Here is an 18,751-nt window from a genome sequence, read left to right on the forward strand (position 1 = left end):
GTGTCATGCTACCCTCTACAAACTCATCTATTGTTAAATGTCTTCACATTCACTCATTTTTCCTACAAATTCTATCCTTCCAAGACAGATGGTATGCAGAGGGAGATTTTTTAATATTCTCCTTATTTTACCAGAGAGTAATGTGGTCCTCAGCCACAGTGAAGATCATCAACCTGCAAATTGCTTTGTCCTACACTGCTTTAATACTATCAGAGAGAATTCTTTATCTGCTAGGATAGGTAATTGTTCAAAGACATCCAAGCTAACTCAACAGTACTTGGAGGTTCTGAAAAATCAGAAATCACATCCAAGTAATTCTTCCTCTTGAGAAACAGCATAAATCTTGAGTAAAAGAAAATTAAAGTGATAAAATTCACTTTTTTCCAAGAAACTACAACCATTTCCCCCCAGTATTTTTACTATAGTTTCTATTAATCAATAATCAGTTTAATCACTCATGAAAGAATAAATAAATCTTGTTAAGGCATGAGTAAGCCTCAATTTCTCCTGAAGATTTATGTATTCCTTATGTTGAAATGCAGATGACTAGCACTGGACAGCAGCAGAGACTGTCTGAGAGGACACTGTCAAGAGCATAAGTCCATACTTCTCTGACAGAACAACTCACATAACATTATGCACAGCACACTCTCCGAGAAGCAGTGATAAGTAAATATTTTATGAGTCTATAGATGTGACAACTCCATAAGCAGCATTACTCTTTCATACAGGAATCCTATATTTAATTTTAAGGAGTTTAATTTCTTATGGCATTTATACTCTTTCTTTTACCATAGAATACTGATCTTCTGTTTGACTGGAACATCAGATTCATTATAAAATATATCTAAAAAGAATCATACTGTCTGACATCTCTGGCAGCTACATTTCAGTGCTGAAGATCAATTTAACTGAATGGCTATGATAGCGACACACAATTATTTCCTTTCCATGTTTATTTGTTGTCCTTCTTTATCTTTTATGAGTTAGCATTTATTGAACTTTGAACTACTTGGTCAAGGAAAAAAAACAAGAGGGGTAGGTGGTGAAGCACCAAGCACTTCAAAGGTAATAATTTTAGCATTTTTAAGAAACTGCCAAGAGTTTCTGGCTTTTATGTTTATTGAGAAAAGAACAGCTTGATGGACACAAGGTATATTTTGACTGTCAACAAACTGCATAGCAGCCAAAATGCAGGGAGGCACATTGAAAAATCTCTTTGGAAGGCTGAATGACATGAATTTTTACTAAGAAATAGTCAAAGTCATGGAGCTTGTCACAGGCACAGTCATGACAATAAGATATGAAAACTTAGCTCTGAACTACCATTAGCACCACCACTTTTTCCAAAGGCACAAGGAAAGAACAAGGCGTTTGATAACGTCAGGCCCACTGTGCCAAAGATGAGCACTGAATGTCTGCTACTCATCCCACTATGGAAGAGAGAAAAAACTGCTGTGAACACACTGCCCTACCAGCATTTCAGATTTACCTGCAAACTTTATCAACAGCACACATAGGTACCCAACTAACAAAGTCAGTAATACTAACAAAATGTCAAAATTTCACCAGTATTTTTATCAAAAGTATTCTATTTTATTATCCCAAAAACTAGATATCTAACATAAAGATTTGATTGCCTGTTGCACAAAAGCTGAGAACAGCATAACCCACAAAATCACAGCAATATTAGCTTGCCCTTACTTTGGCTATATTGATTTGTCTGTCTAGCACCTACTTTGTTAAATTCTCACTTGTAGCTGAACAGAAGAAAGGTAGGTTCTAAAAAATACAATCACTATTGTGAAATATGGAGGATTTTCCAATCCTCTTTTTTCCAAGAGGATTAAACAATTCTTTTGAATTAGTGTTACTTTGTCCATTAGAAGAATGTAACCAAGTCTGCAGTTTGTTTCTTAAATGTAAAAAACATTTACAGCATTTTCCACTTAAGGGTTTCTGAGACGCAATCATAATCAAACCATTCTTTTGGAGACAAAGGGAAAAGATGAAACAGAAAAATACAGAAAAGGATAGAAAGCAAGGGTGGCTCTATTGAACTGCCTTCCATTTTGGAGCTTGTCTTCCAGGACATGTACATACCTGTAAGTTCATTTCCTATTTTAACAGCTCATTTCATAACTACATACTCAGCATTTATCTTCATGCCAGAAACTGCACAGCAAGTAGCTGTTGGACCATGATTGCCTACTGAAATACTCTTTGATTTTTAAAATGATCCATTTCATTTCCAGCAGAAAACTTTTAGATTTTCCACATTAAAAAAAAATAAAATTAACAACTGGACTTCTCTGGCAAAGATGCAACATTCAAGATGATATCTGACACTAAAGTTTTATCAAATTTATTGTAATATTGCAATAATACCATTTCAGAAGACTCTGCAAGTAAGAATACTTGGAAGCCACTAATTCAATCCATAATGGCCACAGATTTTTGCGCAGATGTATGAATGGCATTATAATGCAAGGCAGTTGCTAACAACCACATTATTTATCATGAGTCTTATTTTCTTTATGTCCAAAATTTCCAATTTTCAGAGTAATTTCCAAGTTCAACAATACATTCATAGTTATTCCTTGAATAAAACCAAGCTGAACAAAAATACATTTGTTTTCAAAGAATAACTTATCCACTGAATTACTACAAGCTGTGCCATTCAGGAGCGTCAATTATACTAACACAAAACTCTTCACATTTTATTCCCCAAGAATAAGGGGTATACAAAAATACTTAAAAGTTTTCAGAACTGGCAAACACTAAAGATAATTTCAGATTGAAGGTATAGGGGACTGACAAATTCACACTGCTTGTGAAAACTTCATGTAAACTGCCCATCTCTAATGCAATATTTCTGCAGCTGGAATACAAGATTAATTTGGAGTCATCTCATTAACCAAAAGTCATTTCTAAAGAAAAGGCAATTTAGAACGGAACAACAAGAATTAGAGCTGAATAAATTAGCATTCAAAAAAACATAAACAGCTTTCAAATTCAATACATTGGAAGACCAGGCAATGACAGATTATTAAGATCTGAGCTGTTTAATTTGATGAAAAGAGTTATCGTAAACCAAAATCAAAAATAATAAGCTAAAATTTGGAAATATATTTTCCATGTTTTCTTAATAGAAAGATGATTTAAATGCCAAAAGCCCTCAAAACCTACAACCTAAAAGCTATGTAGTAAAATGTGGAAATATAGAACAAAAAATAAATCAATTTCACCACAAATACCAACCCAATATGGAATAAGATATGTTATACCTGATTCAACCACCCCTTTGTAGCAGTACAACTTTGCATATACATGACTGCCACAGGCACAGACATGTAATCAATCACCTCACAGACCAAAAGACTCACACAACAGCACCTGCACTGCTGCACTCCTGGACATACGTGAGAAGCTGCAGGAAATTAATCATGGTCACACGAATACATGTTTTAAAACCATTTGTGCTTTTGGGAACCTCACTATGAGACTTTTTATAGGATGGTGAACAATCTTGTGGAATCTATGATTCTGAGTCACCCACTGCCCTTCCATTCTTTTTATACTAACAGCCTTATTTCTACTAGACAAAAACATCCCTTAGACCAGTGATAACTCTACTGCAAGCAAATGCTGATTTTTTTAGCTGAATTTTCTTCACAGGTCTGCACAATCTTCAAATGTGTGAGAATAGAGGAAAAAGCTCTGATCTTCAGGGAGGTACCAGAGAGAGAACCATGTGAAAGCATCTAGAAGTATTTAAATAAGAAAGTTATTTCAATGTTTTGTATATGTGAAGAAAAAGGTTCTAAAAATGTTATTATTCAGAAATAAAATGTTTAAGAAAGCCTGACAGCAGTTGCATTTAACACATGACTATTCAAACAAGTCTAGTCACCCACAAAAGCAATTTAAAAATACTGAATGTGTCACACAGGAACTGATTCACACTCTAGAAACATTCATACAAAATAACATAGCAAGTTTTTTAAGAAGAATGTAAAGGCTTTTCCTGTCTCATTCCATGAGAAGTCCATATTACTAGAATGGAGTTACTCATGTGCTATATGGAAAATGACAGTACAAAGACGAAAGTGTAAGGAAAAATAGCTTTGATAGACTTCAAAAATAATTTTTTAAAAATCAAATGAAACAATGAACTACATCAGTAAATCCTTCAAAACTGCAGTCCATGCAACTTATAGTTGTGGTATAGTATGACTTAATTAAAATCAGCTATACAGCCTTCTATTTCCTCTGTGCCCCAGATCCAGCCCTAACAGTCTAGATGGAACTTATGACCAATCAATATTGCTTTTAATGGGTTTCTAAAAAAATACTACACAACTGCTTTCATGGCACTGAATATGGTGGTATACTAAAAGTGGTGGTATACTAAAAAGCAAGATGTGCCCCATTTTTCTTCGCAAGTGTTTTTCAAGGCAACTACTGTAAGACACCATTAGAAGTTTCAAATATGACTATTAGCAGTTGTTTCATATGTACATTTGAATAAAACAATGTCCTTTAAAGGTCTGACTACTCATACTTCATTAAAATGGAACACATTGGCATTGGCCATCTTGAAGTTAGATGCTGGAGACAACAGCATGTTAAACATGTGACACCAATACTTTTATAAAAGCACTTGCACTTATGAATACAAAAGGCATCATGCTCTCCGTCACAAGGGTGTTCCAAGTGTCATGAAGTTCAGGAGCTTATACTGTTAGAAAACTACAAAGCTATTATAAAAATATTTCTCTTTCTAAATCTAGAAACTTAAGACTAAATGCATAAACAGAAGTATAGAATTAAATACAGAATAACCTATAGTTACCTCTTTTGAATCCTTTTAAATGTAAACCTACCACAAGTACAGAAATAAACCCAGCAGGATATTGTACCCACTGCTGATGGAAATGCTAAAAAATTATATTTACCTAAACAAGGACATGTTCTTCCAAGTGACAAAATCTTTTCCAAGTCCCTTCCCCAGGACCCACATTGCAGTTGCGAATGTTTTTCATTCAAGAGAATTTATTACATTCTGAAATTCTGGGTTTGATCAATTAGAAAGAAATCAAATAGGAAACCTGGGTCTGACCACATTTACTGGCATGAAAAAAAGCAACTACCATGCATTCTGAGCAAAACTGTATTTAGGCTCTGGTGCTCCCAGCCTTAAACAACCTGTGTCAAGATCAGAGATGTAAGGCTGTTGACATCAATGCCTTTATCAAGATGCTGAAGAAAGCTTTTAAAACCAGCATGATAATATAAGTATTTATTGTGAGCTAGTTGCTGGAGGAAAAAAAAACCACAAACCAAAAAAACCAGTGACTGCACAAGAAACATGTGTTTTGTTTATATAAAATTCTTTGCAACTTCCTTCATTTAAGCAAATTAAAGCTTTCTATTTAAGCAAACTGCAAGACAAAACAAAAATTATTGAAAGGATGTGGAATACACGTAAATCTTGAAAATTTTGAATCCTTACTTAGAAGAAGGAAAACCCCAGATGGCAGAATTAGCCATGAAGTGAAAGGAATCAGGAAATTAATGAAGGGACCTGGGAGGAATAGGACAGAACAATGTCCCACAGTTTAAAACTATCTCACCGTGATTCTATACATAAATATTACAAAATATGACACTACAATAATTTCTGTTGAGGAGATGATTCTCAAAATATTTCCATAGCAATGTAATATCTATTCACCTGTTGATTTCATTATTAATGTGCAATTTCTCAATCTGTTTTAGACCAATGTTGATGGAGGCCAGTATTTATCTAAAATCAGCAATGATGCAGTGCTGCAAGCTGCCTAGAATAGGAGGCCACAACAGTAAGTGTTCAACAAGACCTCTTGCTCCCCACAAGTACATACTGTCTAAATGTACTTGTACATACTCTTTCACTCTGAACACAGCTTCAGATGACTAATGAGAGCTTCTTTCTGATACCAAGCAACAGCCAGCTGGAAAACACAGGAAGACTCTTAATACCACTATGATCAATTACATGGAAAACTGGAAATGAAAAGCTAAAAAAAATTTTTTACATGGTCGGTTGACTTTGGCTAGATGCCAGGTGCCCCCTAAGCTGCTTTATCACTTCCTCATCTCAGCTGGATAGGGGAGAAAAAGTAAGATGGCAAACAGGAGAGATAAAGCAGTTTACTAAAGCAGAAGTGAGAGGTCATGCATGCATACAAGTAAAGGAAAAAAACAAAAAGATTTTATTTGCTACTCCACATCATCAGGAAATGTCTGGTCACTTCCCCAGAAGCAGGGCTTCAGCATGCTTCATGGTTGCTCCAGAAGCCAAATGCTGGAAACAACAAATGCCTACACTTTCTCATTTTCATAGCTTTTATAAATGAGCTGGCATTGTACGGTATGGAATATTCCATTGGTAAATTTAGGTCTAGTGTCCTAGGTATGTCCTATCCCAAGATCTTTCTGACATCAGCCCACAGATGAGAAGTGGAATGTTGAAGAGACAGTGCTGATGCTGTGCCAGTGCTGCTCAGCAATAGCCAAAACACTGGTGTGTTATCAACACCAATGAAAGCACAGCACTGTGAGGGCTGCTGTGGGGAAAACAAACTCCATCTCAGCCAGACCTAATACATTTGATGACAAAGCACTCAGACTAATGTCACTGAAGGCAACTAAATAGCCAGCGGATAGAAAAAAAGGTCCTTTTGGTCAGTAATTCAGCCCACCTAAAATCTGAGCATTCTGTTGGTGGTTACACAGAGAGCTGAGGATATCCATGGCTCTAAGTCTGGCATTTCAGTTTTGCCAGTTGAGTGCCAAGCAGAGTCCAGAAAACCCAAGCAGTAGTGAAAACAGAGTGTGTGGAAACAGGCTGAATCACTGCAGAACTTGTGAAGTAACCCTGGAACAGAGCTAGAAGGCTTGCGAGACAAGATTAGTCAGGCAAAACTAAACAACTGATGCTTGAAATACTAACACTGGGAAATTAAATCTCAAGCAACATCAGAGAACTTGAAAATGCTGCAAGCAGTAAAGACTACAAAGCTACAGAGACTAAGCCAAGAAGATCTACATCTTCTTCTTGCTCGAAGAAGGATACATTTTTATTTTAAAATCTTGATACAAAACAGAAAGAATTTCCTCTCCAAAGTTACAGCATCCAGGCCCAGAACCCTTGAATTCTTCTATGGAAGAAAACAACAATCCTAACCCTTTTGCAATCATTGTGCTCTTTGGTTGTTGTTTCCAGTGGTTGGCACCAAACAACTAGAATTTAGTTGCTTAAAATTTAAAGATACAAAGTAAATCAGTTCACTGACATGGGGCATTGAGCTAACATTCCCTCACTCTGCTCCTATCACATAAGAGCAATATCAAAGGGCGAAATCAAACAGTCTAAAACCCCTTTCTTTGTCTCACTGTAGCCTACACACCATGTTACATGAGAACAAACAGGAAGTTGAACCTCTCAAGACATTATATATGCTATACATATTCATGTCTTTATACTTTACTCTTAAACCACTATAGACTTTCTGTGAAATTCACTATCCAGAAAATGCTGCAAAAATTCAGTTATAGAGAGTAGTATGATTGATGACTGCTGATACCTACGGCCAGATAATGATGGCCACTGTGACAAACAAAAAAAAGTAAGAAAAATAGCAAAAAAACAAAACAAAACAAAACAAATTTCTTTTACTAACTTGATCAGCAGTTATCTCTGATTTTGTGGCAGGCCAATAAACCAAAAAAAAACTAGAAAAAAGACTTCAGCTAAACTATAGGTTTCCTAAAAATGGCTTGAATTTAAAGCTGCATCACAACATGTAATTTTGTTCTATATAAATATCAGATAAAAATCTGAATTAGAAAAAATCAGCTGGCCAAAGAAAACCCATAAGCATGTATTATTCACAGAACACGGAAACATTTTACTATCTACATTAAAAAGCCTGGAATAATTAGAAATTATGACAAATACTTGTGCCAGCACCATGCTAAATGATCCCAATTTTGCTAATATTGACCTGTTGGAAGGCAGAATTAGAAACACTTCAAATATACTTCATTATTAATATATTTGACACTACATTTATGTTATCACTTTCCTAGCAATAGGAAACATCACAACAATGAATAGCAGACACAGCAGTAAAAATTAATCAAAAGTAAATAATATTGATTGTCTGCTTCTAGATTTATATGTAAAACAAAGATTTATATTTATGGGTGAGGCAATGCTTCCATTACAAATGCCTACTTTCGAGCACTTCCAGTGTTTTGGAAAAGAAATCACCCAGGAAGATAAAATTTATTGATTTCTCCTTTAGCCTAGTGAGGATTTCTCTTCCCCTATTCTCCTCCTCCTTATCTGCATAGAACATAGAAGAAATAATAAAAATCTTCCTGGTTATTTTAGAGCTAAATAAGCGGAGGAGGGAGGCATTTTTCACAGGTTAAGGATCGTGACTAAGCTTTTTCTGTTGTTGAACAGTACAAGGAATGTGAATCATCCTTGTCACTCGAGAAAGAAACTCACAGATAAAGAATAAGACAGCCGAGTGGGAAGAAAAGATGGATCAGCAGAGGAATCATGCTAAGAAAACTCCTCTGACATCATTAAATCCAGCCCTTAAAATAGAACTGCTTATCTAGCTGAGAATTGCTCACTTTTGGAGAGTGACAGTGGAGCAAGACCATACCATAGAAAAGAAAACTCTTAGGGGATGAAAATCAGTAAAGAAATCAGTTTATATGTTGAATTGTGAATAGACTGGTAATTAAAGTAGAAAATGGATAAGCAACACATTTTGGAGAAAACTGCAGGTGATTATTTAATGCTAGTTATTCAAAATACTTGGAGGTTCAAGCGCTTTGTCATATTTTTAATGAGACAAAAAACAAAGGCAAAAAACAGCCCCAAGAAACAGAGCTCCAGCAAATGCCAGTGACAGCCCCATCCCAAAAATAGGCATCCAAGTGGGCATCCCAAATGCCCAACCACCCCACAGGTGAGACACAAAACCATCCAAACAGCATTATTGTGACAGAAGAAACAATGTGCTGTCCCTGCTTTCCTAAATGTTTTACTGTAACTTCTTTTATTTATTCATTGTGTCAAGATTTTGTATTTACCATGTAATGCTACACTCTCACTGAAAGGATTGGTATGAAGTGAAAATTAGAGAAAGCAGACTAAAGTCCTTTCTCCACAGTCTGCCTTTGGTCCTTCACAATCATAACCCCAAAACAAACCAGAGTCATCGTGGTTTCTAAATTCAATTTTTTTTTAATTCAGTATGTTTTAGGTTCAAGAAGGTGAGTTTGATGTTGTTGTTAAAAATTAATAAATAGAATTAATTAAATTGTAGGAATACATAGGAAGTATAATACCAAATGTTTAACTTCCTTACCTTCATCATTAATTTCTGTAGGTCAATGAGAAGGGGAAAAAAAAGAGAAAATGTGAAATGAACATTTGCTTTCAGGTGCATAAAAATGGGATTTGTTTCCCCTGAAAAAGTGAGTGGGATACACTCACTAGAAACCACATTTAAAAGGAACATGTATCATTGCAATTAACATAATTATAGCTCATGCTAGGAAGCAAAACAGCTACTCTGAACAAGACTTTATCCTTTTTTTGTTGTTGCAATAGTTTTCTCAGATTTTTCTTGATTTGAAATAATATAGCACATGAGACTCTTATTGCTTAAAGATTAAACACAGTACAAGCAAAACAGGAGCCATGCCTGATCATCTTAAACAACTTGTTCTGATGAGTTTCTAAAAAGTACAATGTGAGCTGTTAAATCCTGCACTCAAAGGGCACTGCTGAAGAGCAACACCATTACTGTAGTAACATATTGTATGCAAATGCAAAATAAATTAAGAAAATTTAAACATTACTAAGACTTCATGCGCTGGTTTAAAAAAATTAAGTGCCACATGGCTGATGCTAGAAGATTATGGAAATTTTTAGGCAAATTTTCATGAAGGTAGCTTAAGAATAAAAGGAGAGTGATGTGTTACATGCAGTGATTTTCTTTTCTTTGTCAGAGACTTACGGCCACCTTTCCCCTTTTGACCTCATCAGTTCATGTTCTGATATCACAAAGGTTGAAAATGAACACTGAAGTTTGTCTCTATCCCAAATGAAAAGATATTCTAGCTGGAGAGCTTCCAAGCAAGGCTGGCTGCTTTCATTTCGTATGTGCTTTTTTAAAGAGAAGTATCTGTTCTCAAAGATGTACAAGATGTTCTAGCTAAAAGAAAAAAAAACCCCTATAATCTAATAATCTTAAAATGTTCAAAGACTTCTCTCCTTCTCTTCTTTTAGGGCTATTTGGTTGTTATCAGTATAGCTTTGTAGTTCTTACAGAAATTTCGCTGCTTTTACTGGGTGGTTCCAGAAACTAACCAGGAATCTTTGCTGAGCTTACTACAGTGGGATGTGTGTAAATTCATTACTACATAAACAATTTATGTGGATGATTAATTCAAATTAATCCTTTCCTATTTGTGAAAATCTGTATTTGTCAATAGAGACTTTCACTTGCCAACATGCTGTCAGTTCATCAAGGACATTAGATCTATCAAAAGACTTCAGTTTCTTCCAGCTGCCATTCATATATAAAAATTTATTCTGTGAATTACATGACCCCATTTTTTTTCTCATATTACAAGTACGATAAACAGCAGTCCTGTAAAATCTTCTGGTTCTCTTTTTGATAATTTATTTAAATGCTTGATTGTAATCTTTTAACTACCTTCAAATTAAAGTGAATAATTTGTATCTTCTATTGATTACGAAAATGATACAGGAAAATTCTTGTGCTGAATTTTTTGAAGGACCAGATATAACAATTCAGCTGATGTATTAAATGAACTATAGCAAATGCGAGAGAAGCAATTGTCATCTATTTGGGTCAGTCATATCATGTGCTTTAGAGCTACTTTGGTTCCTTAATAATTTTTAAGATAATTTACAGATGATTCTTAGAGCTAGAATGTGCTATGAATAAGCCCCTCAAGAAACAATTGAAAGACAACAGTGGGTGAGGGGAGTTTGAACACATATCTATCTATCTGTCTGTCTGTCTATCTATTGCTTTAAAAAAACACCATACTTTGAAATGTTATCACAAATACTTAAACATAAGTAATGCCCACAAATGCAAAGCAAATGCCCTGTGAATGTTCAGGCCAAGCCTGAGAAGTTGCATATCAGGACCTGTGAGGGCCACAGCTGCAAACAAATGGCCAGCACAGAGTTCTGAACACTCCTATCGTGCTCCCATCATACTTCTGCAAGAACATTCTCCAAGGTTTTTAGACCAAATCTCTTCCTAGGTAAATGAGAATGCTTACTCTGAAAAACATTACCTCCCAGCTTGGGAAGGAAAAAAAAAGGAGAGAAAGAAAAAAAAAAAACAGCAGAAATTATGTACTTTATGTATGCAACAAGCTGTTACACAATAAATGTTTTCAACTCATTCTCTGCAGAGGGCAGAACTTCCTGCTCCTTAACACTTGTTCTCTGTGTCTCAGGACAATTGTGCACATAAGTTTCTGGACTAACATTAGCAATTCAGAATGCATATATGAAAATTAAACAGATAGAACACACATTTAATTTCAAATTTCCAAAGTGATTCTAACTTCCTGTCCTGGTTTTGTCTGGGACTGTGTAAATTTTCTTCCTAGTGGTTGGCACAGTGCTGTGTTTTGAATTTAGGATGAGAACAGTATCAGTAACATGCACATTCTAGCTGTTTCTAAGCAGTGTTTATAATAAGTCAAGGACTTTTCAGGTTCTTTTATCACCCTGCCAGAGAGCAGGAAAGCACAAGAAGCTGGGAGGAGACGCAGCCAGAACAGAAAACCCAAACTGGCCAAAGGGATATTCCACACCATATAGAGTCATGCTTTATATACAAAATGGGGAGAAAGTTGGCCTGGGGCCACTGCTCAGGAGCTGGCTGGGCATCAGTTGGTGAGTGCTGAGCAATTGCATTGTGCATCACTTGCTTTGAATAGTCTAATTCCTTTTTCATTAAGATTATTATTATTTTGTTTTCTGTCTTATTAAGCTGTCCTTATCTCAACCCACAAACTTTGCTTTTTTCTCTCTGTTCTTGCCCTCACCCTATTGGTGGTTGGGGAGGCAGTGAGCTAGCAGTGTGGTGTTTAACTGCCTGCAGATTTAAACCATCAGTCTTTCTGGAGCCCAAAATGGGGCACAAAGGGTTGAGATACCAAAATATCTGACCAGAGAATGCTATAAAAATTATTTATAAGCATTCATTTTATTAGTTTATTAGTCTCTGGTCACAACGTTGACTTATTTGTTCTCGGAGTCCATGGAAATGTAGAATCATAGAATGTTTAGGGTTGTAGAGGACCTTAAAAGATCATCTAGTCCAAACTCCCACAATGAGCAGGGACATCTTCAACTAGAACAGGTTGCTCAGAGGTTCATCCAATCTCATCTTGAATGTTTCCAGGGATGGGGCATCCACCACCTCTTTGGGAAACCTGTCCCAGTGTCTCACCACTCTCATCATAAAAAAAAATTCTTTATATATAATATAGAATGACCCTTTTTCAGATTAAAACTATCACACCCATCCTATTAAAACTGGCCCTGATAAAAAGGCCATCTTTCTTACAGCTGCTGTACATGTTCTCAAGTTGAATTATGTAACATATCTTATTTGTGGTATATGTTCCCTGCCATACTGTTTATCAGCTCTGGGGGCTGGATTAATGCCATTATTTTGTTGTATTTTGTAACATTGCATTAGGACAGGTTAAATTGAGGGTCGTGAGACTAACCTGGGGTTTGTACACAGCATTGCCACCGCCTCTGTATACCAGGAACCATCTATTAGAAATTATTAATAATTACATCTTTTATCTTTGCTTCAAGGAGAGCCAATCTATGGGGGAAATACCTTCTTCCATCTTTCCCTTCTCCAGACTAATTACAACAGTGCTTGAGAATTTTGAATATTCTCAGGATGTTTGAACGAGCATGTTCCTATTGCTAGAGCTCCTGAATGTGTTTCAGGTCTTGTTTAAGGTTAAACAACTATTTAAGAATACCACCCAGAGATCTGCACTGAGGCTGGATAGTGATGAGTGGCAGGGTGTGTGGGATAGAATACACAAGTGCCTAGGACAATGGTCACCTCCAACATTTTGCAATTACACCTCTGAACAAATGCAGTATACTGAGAAACTAGTAAAATATTTGGAAAAGGTTTTCTGTCATCCTGGCGATTCCAGAAAGACACAAATCCCATACTTTAGCCTGACTCAGGCCTACTGAGCCCCGTTCAACATAATTCAGTACCCTCAAGGGGCAGAGAAGGTCTCTGGATCTGACGGCAAAAGGACAGGCTCTGCAGCTACCAAAGCCCTGGCACTGCAGCTGAACCAAAGAACCAACACATGTCAGTGTCAGTCTTCTCAGTACACAAAACGAAATATTGGAAGCAAAAGTGAGGTCATTTAGTAAGGGATGAAAGAGCATCTTCTAAGAGGGCGCAGGAGGAAAAAATTAACAAGGCAGACTATCCCAAAGCAGGGCCACCACAAGAACAGGAGGAGGGAGAGAGGCAGGCACTGATAAAGGAGAATAAAGAGCAAAAACTCACAAATGAGGTGCAGACCACTGATCTCTTTCCCTGAATGAGCTGTGAGATGTGTGAAAAGACTTCAGCTGCTGTCTAGTGTCTAGGTAAGCTCATTGTCACCTTCCTGCTCCTATGTTGGGGAAAGGGGAGCAGCAGCCCAGAATTAGAGGGTCAGGAAGCAAAACAGCTGGGATTCCTTTCTTTGATAAACAAAGTGGTTGGAAAAAGGGTACAAGTCCTTAGGTTCTGAAGGCAACTTCTGTAAGATGTGAAAGAAAGGTATCCCTTCAAGAAAGATATTATATGTCACCTAGGCAAGTGGACCACCCCTGAGAAAGATATCCAGTACCTGAAGAAATTAGCCATGATGGAGGTGGGTTAATTGGCTGGCCAACTCCAGTAAAATGAAGAAAATCTCTTTTCCTCTATCACGTCAGCGGTGGAAAAACTGGTCCAGCAGCACAGAGATCCAACTCCCCACCTGTATGGACCAGTAACTCAACTATTAGGAGTAAGCTGTGCTCTGCTCAAAAGAGAGGACACAGTGAGTACACACCACCCTGTAGTTTGACCTGAGTGACCACAAAGAGGAGAACTAAGGAGGAAAATCTGCTTCAGTCCTAGAGGCACAAATATGTGAGTTGCAAAGAAAAACAATCACAAACGGGGTTCTTCCAGGAAAATTGCTGGTCCAGTTTCCTGTGGGAAATTCCCGAGAGCAGAAGGGCTGATCTTATTCTTAATTGAAGGGACTTCTCATTCATATTTACAAGAAGTGAGTAGTCAAAACTAGTGCTAGGACTACAAGGACCTTGCCCACAGAAAGACGGATGAAAAGGACAATTGGACTTTTCTGGATTTTACTGGAACTGTGTGCATCCAATGGTTTGTCTCATCAGACCCACAGTGATAGAATACTCTAGTATACACTAGTATACTCCAGTTTTAATACCTTCAATTCCCATTTGTATTTCTGGAGAGACAGGGAGATCCCAACAACTGACTGTATTGGAGGTCAAAGAGAGCCTGACTAGAAATGAGTGGCAAGAGCACTCCACTGTGACTGGGTGAAGGGAGTGAGTAAGCAGTGAGTACAGTAAATCCTGTACAAGTGAGACCAATGCAAATTTGATGACTAAATGCATTGAAATTACCACTTTCTCCTTCTCTTGTTAAAGAAATCAGTGTCCTATAATTTTTAATGCATTTCTTCAGTGTTCCATTTTTTCAGAAGTTGTCTTGAGAGGTAGGACTGGCAATTGAATGTAACCAACAACAGGATAATCATATTCCTCTGATTAAGTCTTCAGTTGCATTGCTATCTGACCTTTCAGGGACAAATGTGAGTGCTTAGCATCAAACAAATATCCTCATGAAGAAAATGCACTGAGCACTCCGCAGCTGGAATACCTTACTGGCTTGGAACAGTATTTGAAAAAGGAAAAGCAATAGAAAAGCCTTTGCAGAATTTCAAATCATTATATTTGAGGAACATAACACTCATCATTCTATTAATCCTCCTAATTACCTCCTCCTTCTCAAAATAAAGGAGATAATTGACATTTAAAACCTACTGAAGGTTTATCTGAGTACATTTAGGATGTGTTTTAAATATATTTACAACTATTTGAGGCCATTATATTCCTTGGCTCCTTGGACAGCTTTCAGGTAGTTTATCACTTACTATTCTAATTTATCATAATTTCACCTTACTTCTTGAGTTTTCTGGCTAGACGCAAAGAGAAAAAATATTATTTCTATTTTATTTGAAATTTTTTAATAGAAAAGTTGCCAAAAATCCTTTAATTTAGAGATCATCTTCTGACTATATCTTTTGTGGAATTCTCATAGCATTCCATTTGCTCTGTAAAAATATTAGACCTTTACACTAACCTACCCAACAAATACTGAAAACAAGTAAACTGAGATATTTTGCTGTAATTCACAGAAATTACTATTGCTACATAGAACACAGCTTGAAATTCTCAGCTCTGTAATATGGACTGAAGGAGAAACACCAAAGAAACCTTAGCATGTATTTGGAAATGTCACTATTTGATTGAGACAGGTTTAAATGCATATACACATAGTTTTCTTTTGAAATTAAATAGTGTACATTAGAAAATGTTTGTATCAGTTTATTTTGCTGATGTGAATTAGACTTGGGCTGCAATTAGCATCTGCTAAAATATACAATACTCTAAAGATGGAATTACAGATGTGATTGAAACTATCACTGTAGGTGTGACATTTTAAGCAGCATTTCCATAGTCATTCCATTTTGATATGCCTGTTCATTTCAACATCATACAGCATTATCTCACATTTTCCTTCAAGACATGTATTAGAACTGAGTTCTCAGTATATGAAACTGAGTTAACAGTGCTCATATTACTCCCTACAGTGAGCCACCTCTGCAGTCTATGTTATATCTAAAATTTGAATGCAAATCCTTTATATTTGAGGATTAAATATTTGTGCACAAATAACATATTTTCCCACAGCAATATGAAAAATTAATCTATATTTCAGCAAATTAACAAAGCGTGAGCAAGAAATTATAAGAAAAAATTGTCCTTATATAATTCACTTAATGCTTGAAAATCATACTGACTATAAAGTACTGATGTGCACTCAATTACTTTAATAGAACTGAAGATGTATTACTTATATAATTCCCCTTGATGAAGCCTTGTTTTGTGGCTCACTCCAGCCTCCACAAGAACGCTAGGTTGTTTCCACTAGTCAAATTCCATTTGTTATATTTATCTCACTATCAAAGTGAGAATTTATTCACTACTTCTCAGCTTAGAAGTCTCTGTAATGAAAAACAATTCTTTCTAAAGTGGGTGTTCTTACTCTGCAAGTTTCTTTTCTCCAAAGAAATTGAAAATCAGCTTCACTAGTGGCATAAAGCTGAGCTAACATACTTACTACTTGAGGAGAAGAGAAAAAAAATTATCATTATCCTCAGCAGAAGATGTTTCTCTGTCTCAAAAACTGAAGACAATTGTACAATTTTGTAACTAGCTTAGCTTTGCCATCAGCCAGGATAAACATGAGAATTCTTGTACCTTGCACTTTGAATTTAAGAAACCACACACTGCATTTCCTTTCAGGTAAAAAGCTCTTCATAGTAATCCCTCCTGTAAACAATAATTCTGGATGGCTCTAAATGCCAAATTTGCAAAATCATTTACCAACTTGATATAGTTAAATGTGTAAAAAGGCCAAATCATTACATCACCAGAGATATCCAAGGAAATTTCTTATCCTTACACTGATACCTGTTGTAGAGCTAAGCAGTTAACCTGAAAGCCAAGGCAGACACACAGGTGCTTTTATGAGTGCATTAGTCCTGTTGTATGCAAGTATACAACACCTCCCTTGAGATCACAAATTTGCAAGCACATTGCTAATTCACAGAAAAAGACACTTTAAAATTATTTCCCTTATTTCATAAATACATTAAAAGAGAGAAAATGTCAGGGAGATTAAAGGAACTCCTTTCACTAGGTGTTATTCAGTTTCATCTTACTGCATTACTGTCATTTTCTCTGTAAAGAAAATATAATCAGGGTCTTCTAAATTTTGGTTCAAATTTAATAAATCCCTTTGATCAAGTACTGGGGGTTCCCCACCTTGGTATTTTTATAAAAAACTGAAAAGCCTTTTTCAGATATGAAATGGGAACAAGGATGCCTTACTTCCACTAGGTTTTACATTGGGCAAGATTCTTTAATCTATTTGATTCTGCACTGAAGCAGATCTACAAGTCTTCACTGATACCTGCTCAGAGACAAAAGGATGAAGCCAAGAGTTCAACAAGGATCTTAAAGCCATTTAATTTGTACCCAGCTTCAACTGAGCGCCCATCCTTTCAGTAGAATAATGATTTTGGAACAAAATCACAAGAAAAATTATAGCCATTTGACAGAAGTACACAGGAACTGGAGAAATTTCTTCTAAAACTTTTGTTAGCACACTTCATAGGCTAGAACAGCTCAGAAGTGAATGACTTTAGCTTATCCTTTGAACAGCATGAAACTGCTTACAGCAAGTTCAGCTACTAATTTGCTCATTAATTTGACATGAAGTTTCTCTCTGGGCTTGGGCTTTAAGGTTCCCACAGATAGATATAACTAACACACTTGCTTTAACCTTGTATGCTCTGTGCTGGGAAATGGCTTATCAAGAAATACATGTGTTAGAGTGAGGTGTCTGCCCCTGTGAGCATGCAGCTTTACAGCAGCCAGCTTTCTACTGAATCAATTCACTGCACCTCCAGGCCCCATAAGATCTCTGGTAACACTCTGGAGTTACAGAGGGAGTTAAAAGCTGCTTTACAGGCCAGACTGGAGCTTCATCTGAGAGAATAATTTTATGTATGACAGTAAAGCCAGTATGCACTCCACCCCCACCAGAGAGGTTGTCTGGATTATAGAATCAGTCTATTAGGAAAAGTTCTTTACCCAATTTAACTTGGAATGACACATTTAGCTTTGCTCTCATGGGAACCAGTTCTTTTAAAAATGGTTTAAGAACACATTTTGATGAAGCAGTCTTTCTGAAGCAAGATTTTGATGTTACTAAGTTCTGAATTTAAAAGCAAGCAGCCAAAAAAAACCAAACAAAAAACCAAAAACAAACCACCAAAACAGCAGATCTGATTTCTATTTATGCAAGTAATACTACATTTTCCATTAACAGATTATGAATTCTTCAATCAAAAATGAGCCACGTCAGTGTCACCAATAAACTTCTGGCAATAATATTTTATGTGTTGTGGAGTACGAGCAGAGGTGCCTGTATAGTACTGAGCGTGCTTTTTATTGCTGTTTTTTCTCTTTATAGCAAAACTCTTCATAGGAATAAAATAACAGAATCTAAAAATGTATAACCAAGCTTTCTCAGTCATAAATTGGACAAAATAAAAAGATAACCTGACCATCAGTATGTCTTAAAAACACTTAAAATCAATTGTATAGCAATTGATGGTTGTCATAAATACTAGACCCACAGAATATGGATAATGCAGTCATACTGATACAATTAGCAAAAGTTAATACTTAACTGCAGTTATTGTT

The 18,751-nt window shown here is 36.2% G+C and overlaps 1 protein-coding gene across 15 annotated transcripts in view; it reads right to left on the reverse strand.

Annotated features, from left to right (window-relative positions):
• RYR2 (ryanodine receptor 2) overlaps positions 1–18,751 on the reverse strand; it is a 383,167-nt gene that overhangs the window by 226,834 nt on the left and 137,582 nt on the right. The window lies entirely within an intron of this gene.

This window comes from Zonotrichia leucophrys, chromosome 3 (genome assembly GCF_028769735.1).
Source record: "Zonotrichia leucophrys gambelii isolate GWCS_2022_RI chromosome 3, RI_Zleu_2.0, whole genome shotgun sequence".
Lineage (NCBI taxonomy): Eukaryota > Metazoa > Chordata > Aves > Passeriformes > Passerellidae > Zonotrichia > Zonotrichia leucophrys.